We start from the raw sequence: 12,915 nt of genomic DNA on the forward strand, positions 1-12,915 counted from the left end.
TAACCAAGAATCATGATGAGATTGATGTAACTTGTTACGGTCTTGTGGCCTGAGAATTTCCTCATGTATGATCTCAGGCCATAAGCTTTAAGCCAAGAAAAAGAATATATAAGTTGAAGCTTTGCATGAATAAAATTGGAACAGTCACCGCAACCTTTGAGTTGTGTGATTTCTGTCTCCCTCTCATCGAAGCCTTACCCACCTAGAGGGGGACCCAAACCCGCTGCAGCTGGACCTGCGGCACACTTTAGCTAAGGAATGCCAGAACTCAGCTACAGGGCCTGGCGGCTTTTAGCATAACAAAGACCCGCTGTAGCAAGAGTCAGCTTTAAGCAGCAAGGAGCTGCAGTCCAGTGACTGTGAGAGACAATTTCATTTGTTATACTCTAGCTGGCCAGGGAGATAAAAATATAAAATCCTCAGGCTCAACAGGCTTGCTTTTAACTTTTTTGTCTCTTTGACTCTTTCTTGGTCTCACATTCTACTGCTAACCTCCAGACCACTTCTCTTAGCCTAGGGCATTTACCTGCGCCACAACCAGCTAGGTGAGCTCCACCCTGTGTAGCTAGATGGGCTGGAAAAAGCCCTGCTGACGCCCACCAGGGGATACTCTGCTCAAACTTCTTACTGGGCAGTTCCTGCCTGTGCTTGGGGGCTTAAGACAGCTCGGCCAACACCCCTCAATGCTCCAAGCTGCTGCAGGAACCTCTGCCCAACCTCCGCAACCCCAAAGCAGGGGATGTGGGGTCCTGGTTTACAACTGCCAGCACCAGCACCATGACAGACTGTATAAAACCAAAGTCCAGGGCAGGCTTAAGCTCTAAGTTCAGATTCCTGGACACTGAGGTAATTCTGTCATAGAAGGCATCACCTGTCCCAGACTGACCAGTAGGGTGCAGCGACCACTCCCCCCACCCCCCAATTGACCAGTCAAGAAAACACATGTGAAGCTGCTTGCCAACCACCACTGGACAGTGTTGACGCGAGAAGTTTTCTCCAATAAATTTAAAGAACAGCAACACTGGACTACCCCCGGTCCCTGGTCCCATAAAAGCCCAGGGAACAAAGAACTCGGGGCTGATTCCCTTTTAGACGCTAGGTCCCTGCTGTGCTGGGCAGTGGAGGGAGGGAAGCCCTAGCTTGAGCTAGCAGATAAACTCCTTTTGTCGCTTTTGCATCTCAACTGGTCGTAATATTTCCGTGTGCCCAAGGTGAGCTTGTGTTCCCTTCCCCAATCTAACAGCAACCCCTCTGGGTCACTTCCCTGAGAGGGAAGCCACAGGAGGATAAAGTGGTAGGTTAATTTCATAGTGAAATAAGCTGTAGGCAGTTTGAAGAAGCACGCCTACAAGTCTCCCCCAGAGAGCCAGCTCTCTTCGACTCCCAGAAAAATGGCACCTGATTATCTAAAACAACGTAACGCAAACAGCCACCAACCCCAATGACCTCAATGAAAAAACGGGAGAAACAAAAGGCAATGCCAGAAGATGTCCTGAACATAATTACATGCATAGAGGAAGCAGACATTGAGCTGCCACAGAAAGAAATTTTCAGAATGCTACTTGGAGTCATAGAGGATATGAGGGAAACAATACAGAAAAAGGATGAAACGATAGAAGAGGTAAAAGCCATAAATCAAAGAGAAATACAGGAGCTTAAGGAGGAGATAACAAAAACCAGTAGCACACTCATGGATCTCGACAAGCGACTGGAGGAATCAGAGAACCGCATCAGTGACTTGGAGGACAGCCAAGCAGATTTTAACAAACACGAACAAAAATCTAATAAGATCATCAGAGAAGCTGAAGAAAACTTAAGATCTATGTCTGATGCTATGAAGCAGAACAACATTAGAATTATTAGCTTACCAGAGGAAGACACAACAAAGAAGTCACCTGCAACAATAGTGAGAGAATTCTTGGAGGAAAGCTTCCCCAGCTTAGTGAATGAAAACCAGGCAACCATTCAGGAGGCTGAAAGAACCCCAGCTAGACTAGATCCCAAGGCACACAATAAATTATCCAACTTTGAGGAAAAGGAGAAAGTCATGAGAGCAGCTGGGGAAAAACAAGCAATCACATATAAAGGTTCCCAAATAAGAATACGCTCAGACCTATCAGCAGAAACTATGAAGAGACGAGAAACTATGACAAGAGAGTGGAGTAACATATTCCAAAAATTGAAGGAAAACAATGCAAACCCAAGAATACCCAGCCAAATTATCGATCAAGATAGACGGAGAAGTAAGAGTCTTCCTAGACAAGGAAAAACTCAAATAATACGTTACAAGAAACCCAGCCCTACAAAAGATCCTTCCTGACCTAGTATGGGCAGGACAACACTTACCAAGCATAAATAAGAGACCACCACATAGAACTACCTCACCCACAGGGCAAAACAGAGAAAACAGACCTAAAGATAGCATTGACTTACATATAGAAAGATTTCAAAGGCTGCTGAGAAAAAGGCAAATGGGGCATAGGGAAAAAGCTACGGTATACAAATATTCCTGGGGTGAGAACTAGGTGGTGTGGCGGGAACCAAACCAAATACAGGGGTGCACACAGTAGACAACTAAAAAAGGAGGTGGGGAAAAGAAAATAATAATAAAAAGGGTAGAGGGGTCACAGGGCACTAACCCACCCAAGGGGAGGCTATTGTCTGTGTCTCCACAGGGAAAGAGGGACCAGACTTCAACCTGATGCTCCAAGATGTGAATGCAACATGCCGGCGTGGAGTGGAGAACCAGTGGAGAAGTCTGGGGGGCCGGCCCCAACCCCAACTACTAAGGGGACATCTGCCCCTCCCCTCAGAAGAATTTATATCAAAGGACTGCACTGAATCTACAGTTCTGGAAAAGGGACATATCTGATCAGACCACATGGGAGCAGATGAAGGGGGAGGAGGAGAGAGTGAAGCACATCATGGCCCACCAGGCCAGGAGGTCGATGTTTCCAATTAAAACAGCCAGTTGACAGAGAGGATCACATGGCCGGCCCCACTATGAGACACGACGTCCCTCACTGATCCATAGCCCTACAGGCAACAACACCGGAGACACAGTGAGGGAATTGCACCCGATTGGATCCGCCACACCGAGGCAAAACATCAGGGGGGTGCAACAGAACAGCAAGGGAATGGAGCAGCGAGGTCCCCAGGGAAAGCTGAAGGTGAACTTTGGGGCCAGGGCATGGTGCCACAACAGACTGGACTGGAAAACACTCCTAAAAGCCAACAAACAAACCTTGAACTAACTACAAGCTTTTCTTTCTTGTGTTTTATTTTGTTTTGTCATTGGTTTGTTGTTTTGTTGTATATTATTGCTTGGTTGTGCTCTGTCTTGTTTCTGTGCATGTTACTATCTCCACAGGTCTGTCTGAATAAGATAGGCTGGATGAACAATCGGAGGAGAAAACAACGGGACCGATAGTTCTGTGGGGACATGGGAGACGGGGAGGTGGGGGGAAAGGTAGTGGTGTTAATAAACACAGGGACAAGGGAACAACAAGCGAACCAAATCGGTGGTGAGGAGAGTGTGTGAGGCCTGGTTTGGCATGATCAAGGGTAATGTAACTAAGAGGAATTGCTGAAACCCTGGTGGGGACTGAGCATGATAGTGGGACAGGAGGGAAGTCAAAGGAAATAGAGGAAAAAACTGGGAGGCAGAGGGCATTTATAAAGGTCCAGATAAAGACATGTACATATGCAAATATATTTATACATGAGGATGGGGAAATAGATATATGTGAATATATTTATAAGGTTAGTATTAAGGTAGCAGAGGGACATTGGGCCCCACTCAAGTACTTCCTCAATGCAAGAATACTTTGTTCTATTAAATTGGCATTCTATGATGCTCACCTTCCCAACACAAGCGCTGAAGACAAAGTGGGTGAACAACTAAATGTGGTGAAGAAAGCTGATGGTGCCCAGCTATCAAAAGAGATAGCGTCTGGGGTCTTAAAGGCTTGAAGGTAAACAAGCGGCCATCTGGTTCAGAAGCAATAAAGCCCACATGGAAGAACACCCCAGCCTGTGTGACCACGAGGTGCTGAAGGGATCACCTATCAGGCACCAAAGAACAAAATAATCACATCATTTTGGGCTCACCTCCTGATATGATCGCTGAAGGCAAATGTGGCAAAGAAAGCTGATGGTGCCCGGCTATCAAAAGCTATAGCATCTGGGGTCTTAAAGGCTTGAAGGTAAACAAGTGGCCATCTAGCTCAAAAGCAACAAAACCCACATGGAAGAAGCACACCAGCCTGTGCGATCACAAGGTGTCAAAGGATCAGGTGTCAGGCATCATCAGAACAAAAATCTTACCATAGTGAATGAATGGGGGAGTGCGGAGTGGAGACCCAAAGCCCATTTGCAGGCCACTGGACATCCCCTTACAGAAGGGTCTTGGGGAGGAGACGAGACAGTCAGGGTGTGACGTAGCAACGATAAAAAATACAACTTTCCTCTAGTTCCTAAATGCTTCTTTCCCCCACCCCCCTCCCACTGTCATGATCCGAATCCTACCTTGCAAGCCTGACTAGACCAGAGGAGGTACACTGGTACAGATGGGAACTGGAAACACAGGGAAGCCAGGGCGGATGATCCCCTCAGGACCAGTGGTGTGAGTGGCAATACTGGGAGGGTATAGGGAGGGTGAGTTGGAAAGGGGGAACCTATTTCAAGGATCTGCATGTGATCTCCTTTCTGGGGAACATACAACAGAAAAGGGGGGGGGGAGACGTGGGACAGAGCAAGATATGACAAAATAATAATTTATAAATTATCAGGGGTTCATGAGGGAGGGGGAAAGGGGGAGGGAGGGGAAAAATGAGAACCTGATGCCAGGGGCTTGGGTGGAGAGCAAATGTTTTGAGAATGATAAGGGCAACGAATGTACAAATGTGCTTTACCCAATTGATGTATGTATGGATTGTGATGGGAGGTGTATGAGTCCCTAATAAAATAATTTAAACACACACTCACACACAAAGAAGAATGAGGCATCAGTACTTGGGAAGACAATCACCTGGGAATAGGCAGAGTGAAGCATGTTAGGCAGGGTTCTTTAGAGAAAAATACCCTTGTCAGCTAATTAGTCCACAATACTATCAGCTAATTAGTACAGGGTCTCAGCTCAGCTCACTTTCGTGGAATAGTCAATATACTGAAGGTCATTCAGTCACAGACTGCTGGTTCAAGGTCAAGGAAGCAGATGGGAGTCTACCCTCAGGTTAGACAAGTAGGGTGGGGTAGCCACAGCAGGAAGATGAGAAGTTGAGGTGCAACAGAAGCCACCAGCAGTGGAGGTAGGGAAGTGGTCCTGATGGATCCTCAAGAAGCAAAGTGAAGTAGGTTTCCATGGAACCCCAAGTGAAGCTCAAATTTGTCTTGCTTGGATTCACAATCAGTGCTCATGGAAGCAGCAGTCAAAGAGATCAAATGATGTATTTGATAAATCGGTACAAGACCAGAGCGTCGAAAAGCAAGAACCTTACTTTGTAGCCATGATATTTTCAGTTGCCTCATAGGCAGGTGAAAATTGGACATTGATGAAGATACAGTGGAAATTCCATCCGATCTGATCCCACCACACTGAGGCAAAACACTAAGGGCATAGAACAAAACAGCAAGGGGAACAGAGCAACAAAGTCCCCAGGGAATACTAAAAATAGACTTGGGGGCCAGGGTTTGGCACCCCATCAGACTCAACCAGAAAACACTCCTAAAGGCCAACAAATAGTCCTTGAACTAACTACAAGCTTTTCTTTCTTGTTGTGTTTTGCTTTGTTGTGTTTTTTGTCTTTGGCTTATTGTTGTTTTATTTTGTTGCTTGGTTTTGATCTGTGTTGTTTTTGTGCATGTTATTATCTCCCCAGGTCTGTCTAAGTAAGATAGGCCAGATGAACAATCTGGAGGAGAAAACAACAGGACTGAAAGTTCTGGGGGTACTTGGGAGAGGGGGAGGTTGGGGGAAAGGAAGTGATGTTAAACCCAGGGACAAGGGAACACCAAGTGATCCAAATTGGTGGTAAGGAGGGTGTAGGAGGCCTGGTAGGGCTTGATCAAGACAAATGTAGCCGAGAGGAATTACTGAAACCCAAATCAAGGCTGAACATGATAGTGGGACAAGAGGAAAGTCAAAGAGACTAGAGGAAAGAGCTAGGAGGCAAAGGGCATTTATAGAGGTCTAAATAAAGGCATGTGCATGTGTAAATATATTTATATATGAGGATGTGGAAATAGATCTATGTGCATATATGTATAGGTTTAGTATTAAGGTAGCAGATAGACATTGGGCCCTCAATGCAGGGATACTTTGTTCTATTAAGCTGGCATTTCATGATGCTCACCTTTCCGACACAATTGCTGAAGACAAAGCAGGGCATAAGCAAATGTGGTGAAGAAAGCTAATGGTGCCCGGCTATCAAAAGATATAGCATCTGGGGTCTTAAAAGCTTGAAGGTGAACCAGCGGCCATCTAGCTCAGAAGCAACAAAGCTCAAATGGAAGAAGCACACCAACTTGCATGATCACGAAGTGCTGAAGGGATCTGTTATCAGCCATCAAAGAACAAAAAGTCGTATCATTGTGAATGAGGAGGTGTGCAGAGTGGAGACCCAAAGCCCATCTGTAGGCAATTGGACATCCCCTTATGGGTCGAGAGGAGCAGATGAGCCAGTCAGGGTGCAGTGTAACAACGATGAAACATACAACTTTCCTTTAATCCCTAAATGCTTCCCCGCCCTCCCCCCACTATCATGATCCCAATTCTACCTTACAAATCTGGCTAGACCAGAGGATGTACACTGGTACAGATAGGAACTAGAAACAGGGAATCTAGGATAGATGATCCCTTTAGGACCAGTGGTGAGAGTGGCAATACCAGGAGGGTGGGTTGGAAAGGGGGAACCGATTACAAGGATCTACATATAACCTCCTCCCTGGGTGACAGACAACAGAAAAGTGGGTGAAGGGAGACGTCAGACAGTATAAGATATGACAAAATAATAATTTATAAATTACCGAGTTCATGAGGGAAGGGTAAGCAGGGAGGGAGGGGGAAAATGAGCTGATGCTAGGGGCTTGAGTGGAGAGCAAATGTCTTGAGAACGATGAGGGCAATGAATGTACAGATGTGCTTTACACAACTGACGTATGCATGGATTGTGATAAGAGTTGTATGAACCCCTAATAAAACGATTTTTTAAGTTAAATTAAAAATGAATAAATAAGTAAAAGTTTAAAAAAAATAAAGAAAATTGGACATTGAGCAAGGAAGATCAAAAGAATTGCGGTGTTTGAATTGTGCTGGGGAAGAATATTGACAGTACCATGGAAAGCCAAAAGGACAAGCCTGTCTCTGAAGAAGTAAGGCTAGAGTGCCCCTTCGAGGCAAGGATGGCAAAACTCCGTCTTACGTACTTCTGACCTGTCATGAGACCAGTCTGGAGAAGGACACCGTGCTGGGCAGAGGGCACAACACAGAGGAAGGCCCTTCACACACTTGGTTGACACAGTGGCGATAACAACGTGCTCAAAGGGGAACAGGGTTTCGTTCTGCTTGCAGAGTGGCTCTGGGCTGGAACAGACTGCACCTGACAGCAACATCAGAGGCTTCCTTATCCTCCCTGGAGCTTCCAGGGCCAGGTTTGGGCTCATCTTTTTCTCAGGGGCCCTGTTGTCAGGTTTTTGTGGGGGTTGGGCTGTGGACCCTGAGTGCAGGTGGAATTGAGGACACTGACTACCTAGCCAGCTCTTATTGTCCCCTGGAAAGTGTGGGAGAGGAACACTTGAGCGGGGTCCAGGGCCACTTGGATGGTGGTGGTTCTCTACCTTCTCTCGTCTCTCTGTGGACCTACTGCCTGCTGTGGAGTGTGTGCAAGGCCTTGCCAGGTTTCCCTCTCATATCCACCTTCTCTGTCCAGCTAGCCTCTCCTCTGTGGCTCTGATTGGGGCACAGCTCCCGGCTGCCCGGAAGCCCCTCATCTTGGCTGATGAATCATCTTTGAGAAATGTTTTTCTTAGGATGGAAATTCTCAATTCGAAGAGCAACATAAAACAATGAAATAACACCTTTCTCCAGCATTGCTAGAAAAGTTCAAAAACAGAAAACACCAACTACTGGAATGGGTGCAGAGGCTGGAACCCCACACACTGGTGGGGCTGCAAAACCATTAGGAATGGGAATCCCAATGGCCTGACAATTGCCTACTTGGTATATATCCAAAAGAACTGAGAGCCATAACACCAGCAGACACAGGCACATCCATGTTCACAAAAAGAAACAGCTAAATGCCCCTCAGTGGTAAGGCATACATTTTAGCAGTGCACACAAAGGGGCACTGAGCCAGTGAAGCACTTCACGACATGGGTAAACCTGGAGGACGTTTTGCTGAGTGAACTTCGTCAATCACAAAAGGATATACATTGTATGAGACCACTGTCAATGATAACAATAAAAAGGATTTCACACGAAGAGAAACGGTTCCTAGGGGTGGGAATGCCGTCAGATGTGCGGATGCAGTGGCCACCATGGGAAGAGTACACAGGTTGAGGGCACCTGCTGACAGGGTGGTGCAGGCCCGGGCAGTCTCATCCGTTGGACATCAGGTCACTATGAATTGGGACCAACACAATGGCTCCTCACAAGGAGTGGGAGGGAAGGGGAAGTTACAGGCCAGAGAATGGACAGGTAGCAACTCGGGTGCAGGGGAAATATCTGCCTATAACAGTGGTTCTCAACCTGGGGGTCGCGACTCCTTAGGGGGTCAAACGACCCTTTTACAGGGGTTCCCCGATTTATAACAGTAGCAAAATTACAGTTCTGAAGTAGCAATGAGATAACATGAGGAAGGGTCGCGGCATTAGGAAGGTGAAGAACCATTGACCTATAAGGAGCCCTGGTGGTGCAGTGGTTATGTGTTGGGCTGTGATCCACAGGGTTGATAGTTCAAAATCACCAGCAGCTCTGAGGGAGAAAGACTGGGCTTTCTGCTGCCATAAACAATTTCTGTCTTGGAAACGCACAGGGGGTGCCATGAACCAGCACTGGCTAGATTGCAGCGAGTGTTTTGGGGATAAAAAGATGGGCAAAATATTATGGAAACATGCTTGACAATGGGAGATTTGATGAGTTGATATCAAGGGCTCAAGTAGAAAGCAAATGTTTTGAGAATGATGATGGCAACAAACATACAAATGTGCTTGACACAATGGATGGATGGATTGTGATAAAAGTACAAGCTCTCAGTAAAATGACTTTAAAAGAAAAGAAAAAAATGTAAAACCGATTATCTGCTTTTACCCAGTTCACAATAAGAGAGGTTTTGTGTGTGTCCGTTTTTAAAAAGTCATGCCCATGAGGCCGACTTCTTGGAAAGAACAAGTGATGTCACTTGCCCCCTCTGCCGGCTGTGAAGCTGGCAGCAAGTTTGGGAGTACGGGTTGGCCAGGGGACCACCAGATGGCAGTGTTGACCTGCCCAGTTGGGCCTTGCTGAACTTTGCGTGTGGAGGAGCCCCAGGGCTGGTTTGACCCTGTCTCCTCACCTGGAACAGGGGCATTTTGCTAGCACAGCCCCAGCTCATACTGGCTGCTGCAGGGCAGGGCAGCAGAGGGAAGGATGGAAGAGCTGCAGTGGCGAGTGCATTTTTTGGTTTTCCCACAATGAAGTAGATTTCCTTGTCTTTTAGAGGGACCGGCACAAAGCTGGTTCCTAGGAGCAGAGGTTAAAGATGTCTCTGATGTTTGCCTTTTCCAACCTGCTGGGCCATGCCATCATCGCCAACACTGACCACTCTCCTGTCCCCCAGGACTCTTTCCCATCTTTGAGTTCTGTAACACCAGAATGTCTACAGAACATCTGAACCATCAAGTGGTTGTAGAAGTGGGCAAGTCCCGAATGAGTAGGCCAGCTGTTAGGTTGGAGGCTTCCTCTCACTCACATGGTCACGGGGGCTGGCAGCCCAGACAACAGGTTACTGGCTCACAGGGCTTCAGAGTCTAAAGAATCCAGTCAGGTGAAAGAACTGAAGGTCAAAGGGGAGAGACCAGCTGCAGGGTCCAGAGGAAGAGTGGAACTTCGGTAGAGTGTTCATAGTTAGTTTGCAGGGGGGCCATACCCTCATGGAAGCAAAACCATGCAGGGCTGCGAGTTGAATAGGGTGGTAAGGGTGGCAACTGGGGGAAAGATGGTGACATGAGCCACCCACAATCATCCCGCCGTATCAATATGGGCAACTCACTCTCAATGGCACCAACACCGCAGACCTGGAGACCAGGTTTTACCACACATCCCAAATAGAGGATTGGTACACTAGATTAAGGCACCCTGGACATTGAATCAGGAAGACTGTAGAAGAACAGGTACATTTGGATTGTGGTAATGGAGAAGAATATTGAGAGTACGATGGACTGCTGAAAAGACAAACAGACCTGTCTGTGAAAGAGTGAGGCCAGAGTGCTCCCTAGAGGCAAGGATGGCAAGACTTGGTCTTACACACTTGATCAGGAGAGACCAGGCTCTGGAGAAGGACATCATGCCTGGTAAAGTAGAGGGGCAGTGAAAGAGAGGAGGGCCCTCGATGAGCTGGATGGACTCAGTGGCTGCATCCATGGGCTCTGGCACAGGAACAATTGTGAGGATGGTGCAGGACTGGGCAGGGTTTTGTTCTGTCATGCAAAGAGCCACCATGGGTTGGAGCTGACTCGATGGCACCTGGCAACAACAAGGAACCCTGGTGGTGTAATGTGCTGAGCTGTTCACCACAAAGTCAGCGCTGTGAATACACCAGTCAATTGGAGAAAGATGAGGCTCTTTACTCCTATAAAAATTTACAGCTTTGGAAACCAAAAGGGGCCATTAGTTGTGCTCTGTCCTCAAGGGGTCACTATGAGTCAGAATTGATTTGGTGGCAGTGGGTTTTGTTTTGGTTATGTCAGATTACAAAATGAAGGATAATGTCAGAGAACAAAATGATGACTGCATCATTACATTAACTGCCAAATGACATCACTTCCTAACTTCTGTGCCTCTGAAAACAATGGCCTAGCCAAGCAGACACATACATTAACCATCATAGGTGCCCTCCATCTAGATTGCATTTCCTGTAAACAGTCCAATTCCCTTCGTGGACCACAAGCACCATATTTAACTCCCACCCAATCATGGGGTGAGGATCATAAAGCCTATAGCTAGAAGGGTTATATTACATAGTTCACTGTGTTGTAGGCGGTATGCGGAGACGGGACTACAGCTTCTCTACCGCTCCCAGTGGCCAGAGAGGACATGGAGGCTTTGCTAAGTTTCTGACAAGGGCAGAACCGGGTCCTTTTATTTCTTGAGCTTCAGTGAATTCATTTCAAATAAGCTTGATATTGGATGCTAAAAGTCTCGGATATCAGCATAGCCATGGGGCAGACCCGAGTCAGGGGACCCGTGTCCCAGTGGGGCCTGTGTGCCACATGTAATCTGTGTGTGCCTCCACTTCTAGGGCACAGGATCAACTTGGCTTTCTTGTGCTCGATTCGGGATAGAGTTAGGGCCTCTGGTCTCATAGGGGGGGTCTTGTCCTAGGGCCTCTGATGGAGGTGGGGAGGTCTGAACTGCCAGTGCCTCCTACTGTGGCTGTTGGTTCTGACCCACAGCGACAGAATGCAAAACAGAAGGGAAGACTGACCTGTGCTGTGCTGTCCTCACAATTGTTCTTATGCTTGAGTCCACTGTTGCAGCCACTGTCAGTCCAATTTGTGACCAGGCTTCCTCCAAGACAGATGTCTGTTCTTTGGATGGTCTATGGTACTCTGACTAGCCTTCACCACCACCTAGTGCCAACACACCAATTCTTTCTCGTTCTTCCTTATCCAATGGCCAATGTTCACATTACATCTGAGGCAATAGAACACTGAGTCAGGCGCACCTTAGTCCTCAAAGTAACATCTTTGCTTTTCAGCACTCTACAGACGTCTTGTGCAGCAGACTCACCCAATGCAAAATGTCATTTGATCTTCTGACTGTTGCTTCCATGGGCACTGATTGTGGATCCAAACATGATAAAATCCTTGACAACGTAGACCTTTTCTCCATTTGTCATGATGCTACCTAATGGTCCAGTTGTGAGGACTTGGGACTTCTTTTTTTTTTTTTTTCCCCCCAAGAGAAAAGCTTGTAGTTAGTTCAGGGATCGTTTGCTGGCCCTTAGGAGCGTTTTCCAGTCCAGTCTGTTGGGGCACCACGCCCTGGCCCCAAAGTTCACTTTCAGCATTCCCTGGGGACCTTGCCACTCCATTCCCTTGCTGTTCCGCTGCACTTCCCCAGTGCTTTGCCTCGGTGTGGTGGGATCAGGTCAGGCGCAATTCCCACACTGTCTCCGGTGCTGTCCCCTGTATCGCCCTTAGTCACTGAGGGGCATCATTTCTCATAGTGGGGCCAGCCATGTTGTTCTCTCTGTGGACTGGCTGCTCTACTCAGGAACATCATTCTCACGGCCTGGTGGGCCAGGCTGTGCTCCACTCTCTCCTCCTGCCCCTTCATCTGCTCCTGTGTGCTCTGATCAGATATGTCCATCTCCCGGAGCTGCAGAGTAAATGTCGTCCTTTGGAACAAATTCTTTTCGGGGAAGGGGCAGGAATCCACTTAAGGGACTTCTTTTTTAAAAATATATTTTTATTTAATCATTTTATTGGGGGCTCATACAATTCTTATCACAATCCATCCATCCATGTATTGTGTCAAGAACATATGTACATTTGCTGCCATCATCATTCTCAAAACATTTGCCTTCTACTTGAGCCCTTAATATCTGCTGCTCATTTCCCGCCTCCCTCCCCATTGCCCCCTACCTCATGAACCCTTCATAATTCATAAATTATTATTATTTTGTCATATATTACACTCTGATGTCTCCCCCGCCT

Source organism: Tenrec ecaudatus, chromosome 7 (genome assembly GCF_050624435.1).
Source record: "Tenrec ecaudatus isolate mTenEca1 chromosome 7, mTenEca1.hap1, whole genome shotgun sequence".
In the NCBI taxonomy this organism is placed as follows: domain Eukaryota; kingdom Metazoa; phylum Chordata; class Mammalia; order Afrosoricida; family Tenrecidae; genus Tenrec; species Tenrec ecaudatus.